The sequence below is a fragment of the Rattus norvegicus genome, chromosome 6 (genome assembly GCF_021556685.1).
Source record: "Rattus norvegicus strain SHRSP/BbbUtx chromosome 6, alternate assembly SHRSP_T2T, whole genome shotgun sequence".
NCBI lineage: Eukaryota > Metazoa > Chordata > Mammalia > Rodentia > Muridae > Rattus > Rattus norvegicus.
In genome coordinates, this window is record NC_141539.1 from 106,369,153 (window position 1) to 106,377,821 (window position 8,669).

General features: G+C 44.1%; 1 non-coding gene across 1 annotated transcript; it reads right to left on the bottom strand.

Annotated features, from left to right (window-relative positions):
- Positions 1-336: 336 nt before the first annotated feature.
- LOC148005375 (U6 spliceosomal RNA) lies at positions 337-441 on the bottom strand. Its single transcript, XR_015623545.1, has one exon. It is a non-coding gene; the product is annotated as a U6 spliceosomal RNA (small nuclear RNA).
- Between the last annotated feature and the right edge of the window lie 8,228 nt (positions 442-8,669).

The window sequence follows — 8,669 nt, forward strand, 5'->3', positions numbered from 1 at the left end:
GCTTTGCAAAAGCAGGAAGCAGTCATAACTGCTGAGCCATCTCTTCAGTCCTGGATGGCCATTTTTCTAATCATGGTTATCTTGTGAAAAGAAGAATCTGGCTTTTTGAAGACTAGAAAATAAAGATTTCTTTCTTTTTTTACAAAAAGATGATTCACGGACTGGAGAGATGGCTCAGCGGTTAAGAGCACCCGACTGCTCTTCCAGAGGTCCTGAGTTCAATTCCCAGCAACCACATGGTGGCTCACAACCATCTGTAAAAAGATCCGATGCCCTCTTCTGGTGTGTCTGAAGACAGCTACAGTGTACTTATATATAATAAATGAATAAAACTTTTAAAAAAAAAGATGATTCACATACTTTCATATCATCCATGCACAGAGGCCGTACAAATCTTTGCGTTATTGTTCCAAATTCCTATATGTGTCACTGAACTTAGCATTGGAAGTCTTACTTTTTTATTTTATTTTTTAAAAACTTTCGTGTGTGTGTGTGTGTGTGTGTGTGTGTGTGTGTGTGTGTGTGTGTGCGTGCAGGTGCTGGCATAATCCAGAAGAGGGCATCAGATTTTCTAAAGATGGAATTAGGCAGGTGTGAGACCCCTAAGTACTGAGTGCCGGAAACTGAACTCTGATCCTCTGGAAGAGCAGGAAGCCCTCTTAACAACTGGGTGATCCCCCTAGCCCTTCCCTCCTTCAAGTTCCTGCCTTGCCTTTTCTCAGTGATGGGCTGTGTCCTGGAACTGTAACCAAATAAGCCCTTTTCTTCCTTTTCCCTCTTTTGGTCAGAATGTTTAAATCATGGCAACAGAAATGAAACTAGTACACTGCACTCTGACTATGGCTTCGAAATTACATTTTACTTTTAAGCTTATCAAACTGACGTTATGTGTAGTTATCAGGTGTAACATGTTTTAATTTATATATTATGAAAATGCTAAATCAAACTAATTAACATATGAATTACCTAACATTTAACTTTGGGTAAGTTTAAAACCTACTCTCAGCAAATTTCAAGAAATGGCACATTGTTTTTAACTGTAGCCTATTAGTATGGTTTTCATTAAAAACATATATACATGTATTTACAATTTTATTTTATTTTTAATCCTATGTGTGTGCGCATAGGTCATGTGTGTGTGTGTATGTGTGTGAGTGTGTGTGTGTGTGTGTGTGTGTGTGTGTGTGTGTGCGCGCGCGCGCACGTGAGTGTGTATCCATAGAGGCCAGAGGTGTAGAATTTCCTGGAACTGGAGTTTCAGGCAGTTGTAAGCTGCCTATTATGGGTGCTGGGAGTTAAACTCTAGTCCTTTTGGAAAAGCAATTCATGCTTTTAACAGCTGAGCCACATCTGCTCAAACATACATTTTTTTTCTTTAGAAATTCCATCTGTTTTTTTTTTCTTTTTTAATAATTAAATTGCAGGTCGGATACCTTTGATTCCAGCACTGGGGAGGCAGAGGCAGGCGGATCTCTGAGTTCAAGACTAGCTTGGTCTACAAATAAGTTTCAGGACAGCTGAGGCTACACAGAGAAACCCTGTCTGGAAAAACAGAAACAAAGCCAAAATTATTAAATTTAGACATGTCTTCCATTCTCCCCTAAACAACGATACTAGCTAGTATCTATACATTTATAAAAGCTGTTTAATGTTCTTGTCTGGTAGTCACCTCCCTGTTATTTCAAGGTTAGATTCCACTGACTGATTTTCATTTCTGGCTATGAGCAACGTTTCCAGTTTTTCTCTTACTAGTAATTTTTGAGTGTTGGACAGGTATGTTACTTTATTCATCTTTCTTCAATAGATATTGGTGTTTATTTTGGCACAGAAATTATTTGCAGATCAACTGATTCCTTTGCGTGGCATTTTAAAGCTCTGGTAAGGAAATTTAGCGTCAGTTTGGTTTGAGGGACAGTTCAGTATTGGTTATGAATAGGTCACACACTGCGGGCTTCAGTGTATGCCCTATGTAACCATACGACCTATTTGGGCTGGTCACTCTCTGTACGTCTCCTCATCCCACATGAGTTCTAAGAGGTGACCTCTCTGTGCTGGTCAGTTTGTCAACTTGATACTCTAGTCACTGAGGAAGAGCGAACCTCAACTGAGAAAATGTGTCTATCAGATTGGCCTCTAGGCAAGTCTAGGGGACATTCTCTTGATTAATGACAATTTAAAAAGTAGGAGGGCTCAGCCCACTGTGCAGGGGACCTGAGCAGGTGGACCTGGCTTGTATAGGAACATGAACTGAGGAGCAAGCCATTGTGCGGATTCCTCCATGGCTCCTGCTTCCTGGGTTTTGGTAGTCTGTCTAAGCTCTACCTCCACAGCTACCTGGCAACAGCCAGGAATGCTCCGCCCCGCAGTTGCCTGGCAACAGCCAGCCGTGCCTGACACTATATAAGGGGCTGCTTGGCTCCTCCTCGCTCTCTTACTTCCCTCTTACTTCTCTCTTTGCTCTGCTCTCCCCTGTCCCTTCTCTCCCCATTTCTCCCTTACCCCCACGTGCCCAGGGTCAACCTCCTTTACTCCCCCTCCCCTCCCCCACCCCTTTTACTCTTCTTCTCTCATTAAACCTCTCCACGTGGAACCATGTTGGCTTGGTGAGCTTTGTCTAGGCACGGGCCGAGATTTAAACCCCAACACTGGGACTCTGGGAGATCCTCTCTGTTCTGCTTCCTCCTGTCCCTATCTTTGTCCTGTGTCTTAGTTAGGGTTTCCATTACTATAAAGCGACACCAAGAACAGGCGACTCTTGTAAAAGACAACATTTAGTTGGTTCTGAGATTCAGCCCCATATCATGGCGGGAAACATGGCAGCTTTCAGGTAGTCATGGAGCTGGAGGACCTGAGAGTTCTATGTCTTGTTCAGAAGGCAAATAGAAGACTCTTAGGCAGCTAGGAGGAAGGGCTGAAAGCCCATCCCTACAGTGACACACTTCCTACAGCAAGGCCACATCCACTCCAACAAGGCCACACCTGCTAGTCGTGCCACTCCTTAGGCCGAGTATTTTCAAACCGTCAGCTGTGATGCCCAGATACTTCAGCTTCACTTGGATTCTAAGTGCTCTCCTCAGTTGCAAGGTGGGTGGCCCTATGTGAACCCTCCCCATGTCTGCCATCCAGAAAACTCCATCCAGGCAGAGGTGTGGGACTCCTAGTTTCTCCTAGTTCACAGCCCCGCGATGTCTTGTTGCCTAGCATCTCAAGAGTGGAACCGCCACTTTTTTTTTTTTAATTGGTCTAGGCTTTATTATTCTGTTATGGAGGTGGAAGTCTAGGTAATTTTTGCTTTTTATTTCCGCTGGCCCAAACTCTTGACTGAATCCAGTTTTCTGGGATTTGAAAAGTTGTAGCATGCAGACCGATAAAATAAAACCGAGTCTGTATAATGTTAATTGCGTATGTTTGTTTTCTGGGATGGCCCCTCAGTATTTGATAACTGGTGCCTTCGTCCCTGGGGAAGACGGTTTCTCCCATTCTCAGCATTCCTTAGTTGCCTGGAAGTTCTTTTGTACCGCTGAAGCTCCTGTGGCACACTAGCATGGCTCTTGTTGGTCATGCCCTGTCTCCAAGCCCTTCCCGGGTTTCTCTGTATAGCCTTGACTGTCCTTGACGATCTGCGCTGGGATGAGAGGTGTGCCACCAACTGCCTAGCTTGTTGTTCAGCTCATGTTTAGGCAGCCATGCTGGTGAGACCTCATAGGTGCAGCTTCTGACATCTTCACAGCAAAACCCCTTGTTCCTCCCGCTCTTACAACTTTTCCAGGTTGTCTTTGTGACCTGGGAAATTTGTATATATCTATTCACACACGTGTGTAACAATGACTAATGAAAAAAGAGGCCATGAATTGGAAAGATAGCAGAGAGAGATATAGGGGAGGACTTGGAGCAAGTAAAGGGAAGGGTAAGTCATGCAATTAGATTATAATCTCAAAAAATTAAAGAAATAAAAATAAAAACCTTAGACATTTTCTCTGTTTACACCTGTGAGTAAATTGCCCTCGTTAAAAGGGAAAAAACAAATGCAGGTCTAGAAGCAGCTCAGTGGTAGAGGGCTGGCTTGACATGCAGGGGGACCCAAGTTCAACACTCAGGACTCATGTTTTTAAAAAGTCAGCTTGGACTTCCAGCTTTAAGAAACCGGTGGACCCCTCGGGGTTGCTGGTCAAGCATTCTAGCCTATTTGTTAAGTTCTACACACACACACACACACACACACACACACACACACACACACACACCTCCACCCTAGAAAGTTACCATTCCATATCACCACACTTTTATGTTTTCAGTGAACTTCATTCTTGGTTACTTTTCCTGTTGCTATAAAATCCCTGACAAAAGCAGCAGGATCGGGGTTGGGGATTTAGCTCAGTGGTAGAGCGCTTGCCTAGGAAGCGCAAGGCCCCAGCTCTGGGAAAAAAAAAAAAAAAAAAAAAAGAACCAAAAGCAACAGGATCATAGTTGAGAGTAAAGTCCTTCATGACAGGGAAGAAGAGAGGGAGAGAGAGTGAGAAAGGGAGAGAGAAGGGACAGAGAGGGGGAGAGGGAGAGGTTTAACGAGAAGAGGAGGAACAGGGAGAGGGAGAGAGACAGGGAGAGTGCAAGCATGTAGCTGATTATAATAGGCTGTTACAATGAAGCCGCTTCCCGACCCCCAATCTCAAGCTGGAGATCCTCAAGCCTTGACTCTCCAAACATTAGGATCAGGTGTATCACCCACACTCCTGCCCCTTTTCCTGCAAATGTGATATGTGTCTTTACAACACACTGCTGCAAAGATCTCCTGTAATACAAATCAAGAGCCTTTTTTTTTTCTCACCTTACCTATCTCACTGAAAAACTCCATGACTAGGCTTCAAGGATATTACATTCTCTGGCTTTCCAATCTAGTCTACAAAGCAGAGTGCCTAATCCTTTCCACGCAAAGGTTTGACACGTTATGACTGAAAATCTTTTAAGGATACCTGTAAGCTGCTATGTTCTCTACTCCCAACACAGTGGCTTACTATCCCTCAGACACTTTTCAGCAGCACATCCCCAGCTTGTCCTAGCTTCCCACTGTCCTTCTAGGCCCAGCTTAGACTGTCCTCTAACCAGCCTGGGACCCCAGCTGCTCAGGAGATAAAGGGGGAGGACCACTTGAGCCCAGGAGTTTGAGGCCAGGTAGCAACAGAAGTGTTCTCTTCACTGAGCTGGCTACTGTGCAACCTTACACTTCTGGTCTGCAGATAAGGGATTAACGAAAACTTCTGCTCCACAGACAAACCTTGACTGTGGGTTGACTTTTCGGTTTCCTTCTCGAGGGGATATAATGATATATACTACTAGGCAAGATTGTTGGTTATGTAAGCAATGACCCTTAGATGGCAAATTATACCCAAACTGGGAAAAATGACAGGTTCAAGGCAGGAAACAGCTATTTCTCTCAGTAGTGACTCTCATAACTGGGTTTGCACTGGCCTCTTGCTCCAAGTCAAGAACTATGAGAGGTGTTACTCATGCGTGAGGTGTCTAGGATAGGGTGGCTCTTACTCAAGTCATCTCTTGTACATGAGTCGTGTTTTTGTGCTCAGGATAATCCCTGGGAAGATGGATGAACCACCACGAGGATTACTACCATGAAGAGAAGCACTTGCCTGGCCGATATGCTGCCTACTTCTGTCAACTTGATACAAGCTAGTCACCTGAGAGGACGGAACCTCAGCTGAGAAATTGCCCCCCATAGGATTTAGCTGTAGGCAAGCCCGTAGAGTGTTTTCTCCGATCCTGATGTGGGAGGACCCTGACTATTGTGGGTGGTGCAGGAGGTCCTAGGTGCTGTTCCTTGGCCTCTGCCTCAGTTCTTGCCCATCTTGTGTTCCTGCCTTGGCTTCCCTCAAAGAAACATGATTCAGGATATATAAGCCAAATGAACCCTTGCCTCCCCAAGTGACTTTTGGCCAGGGTGCCTTATTACAATAGTAACCCTAAGACAACTGAATCAGCAAGCTGTGTGTTAGGAGTTAACCGGGGCGAAGCGTGGGTTATCAGGCTTATGAATCGAGTCTGGTCAGGTCTCTCCGACAGCAGTCAAATGCACTATGCAGCCCACAGCCATTCATTTTTGTGGAGTCGCAGCCCCTGAAGGTCTTTGAGATTAAAATTTTGTCTTTTCCATCCAGTCTGTTGCTATGTAATCTGCGAGTGAATCACCCACGGAGTGTGGTCCTACTTTTTCATCCTTTATGGAAATGAATGCAAGCATGCTCATGGATGCCTGTAGTCCTCTGTGGTTGAGGGGCCGGAGCAGGATTGCTGAGTTTGATACTAGTCTAAGGTGCAGAGCAAAGGCCGGATGAGAGAGGCTGCAGAGGGAGGCTCTGACTCAGAGGGAAAAAGCCAAAATATAAAAACCAAAATACCAACAAAACAAAATAAAACAAACCACTTATTTCCTACTTTGAAGTGCTGCAGGGACACAATGACTGTTTCCTGATCTAGGAGCTCATTAGAAACCCAACATCCCGGAAGTGTACTCTGATTTCTACACGCACGTGTACACACAGATTAATATAGTAACATGCTGTTGTCCTAAGTGCTAATGTTGGTCTCATCAAGCTAGTTGGAAACCATCCCTGAGAGTCTTCCTACCAAGTGTTTCTTAGACAGCACATGTGGACAGCCCGATTCATTTCAACTGTCAAATACTAACAGTATTGATACAGATCACCTTCAACCTGTCTTGCTGTTTCTCCCATCTCAGTCTGGCCATTGTAATCGTACAGAACCACTCGTGCCTTGCTGTATGTAGAATGGCTCACCAGCATTCCTGCCCAACACTTCGATGACAGACACCTAGCTTATTTAGGCTGTGACTTGCTCCAATTTTTTGTTGAGCTGAGTGTGCGCATACATACATGTGGAGACCAGAGTACAACTTTTGGCAGTTGATTTTCTCTTTGCACCGTGTCCTGGGGTTGAACTCAGATTGTCAGTGTTGGCAGCATGTGCCTTTTTTCTTTTTTTTTTTCGGAGCTGGGGACTGAACCCAGGGCCTTGTGCTTCCTAGGTAAGTGCTCTACCACTGAGCTAAATCCCCAACCCCCAGCAGCATGTGCCTTTACAAGATGAGCCACTTCCATGGCCTGTGTCAGAAGTAATTTTCCTTCAAGTCCCTGCCTTAGGCAGCAGCAATCAAATCTGTTTTACTTATGGAAAAAGCCAACCAGCCACTGTTTAACAATCTTTGCCAACACTGGGGCAGTGTTAATAGTTGAGCCAAAGCACTAAGTTTACTACGGACCTCACCTTAAAAGGCTAACTTTTAAAAAATTATAAATTATGAGAAGCTCTGAGAACTGTGAAATGTTTGCTCCTTCTACCTGTATACAGGGTTACTAAAGATCTTTACCCAATGAGCCATCTCATCAGCAACCCCTTACCGCCACCTCCTTTTGACCCTTTCCTGTGTGACCATGGACAGGGCTGTAACTTTTATGTCTGTCATAACCTATAATCAAGCTGGAGGATGAAGAGTCTCCCTCCCTCCCTCCAGACTTGTTCTATTATACCTTAAACAAAGCAAAGATCGCGCCGGAAAAACGTAATTAGCAGCTGGACAAATGCTGTTAAAAACATCCACCTGACTTAGCTCTGCAGCTATTTGAAAAATTATGGCCTCAGGCTAATTCCTAGTGAACATCACTGATAGGGTTGTTGGGCACCCTAGTCTTAATGAGTCTTTGGTACAGTGATACATTCACTAAGACAAGCAGGACTGTGACTCAGTGCTGAGAGAGTATGACTTCAATGTGTTAGGCCTCAAGTTCATCTCCAATGCTACAATATATACTTCAGAATTTGATTTTGCGTAAAACATAAAAGAGTCAAAGGACTAATGCAGGAGATGTGGAAGGAAAAAGAGGGGAACATTAGGCCAGCCATGAGCCTCCCTGTAAACTATCAATCAGTATATGAAGATGCTGACTTCCATGAAATAGACTTAGGAGTGCACACACTCAACAACTAGAAGGCCGGTTGATGTGTTTAAGTCATCACAGAACCACTGTATCCAAAACAAGACGACTCTGTATATTTTGCGTGGTCTTCCCTTCACTCTAATAGCTTCCATAGGAGTGAGCAGTTAGTATTTACTGCTGCAGATTCCCAGGGTACATTCTCCCAGAGAATGCTATAGTTTCCAACTTAGGATAGTGTGAAAGACACACATTTTGTGTTTTGAGTTCCACTCTTGTCCTAAGCTGATGATACTAGGTCTAGATACTCCTAGCAATGCTGGGAAGCTGCAGTGAGGTAAGAAACAGCTACCAGGCAGCCAGGAGAGGAAAGCAGTGTTTTCCGTGTTCTGTTCTTAATTAGATTGTAGCACCAAATGCATTTGGTCTTAGACTATTTCCAATTTGTCATGGGATGTGGTCCTACTATTAAGTGTAGAAACATCTTATACTTGTAGCCATAATAGATACAAATATTGGCACTACAATTGAGATCTATTGATTGCTGGAAAAAATGAGGTAAAGGCTTATTGTCATAGAAATCACAGTAAAATGTGTCCAAATGTGAACTCAAGTCCTCTGTGTAGCAGCCTGCTGATTTTAAAACAGAAATGGTCTGTCAGACAATTCAATATTTAGAGACAAAAAACAAATAAGAAAACCACTCAG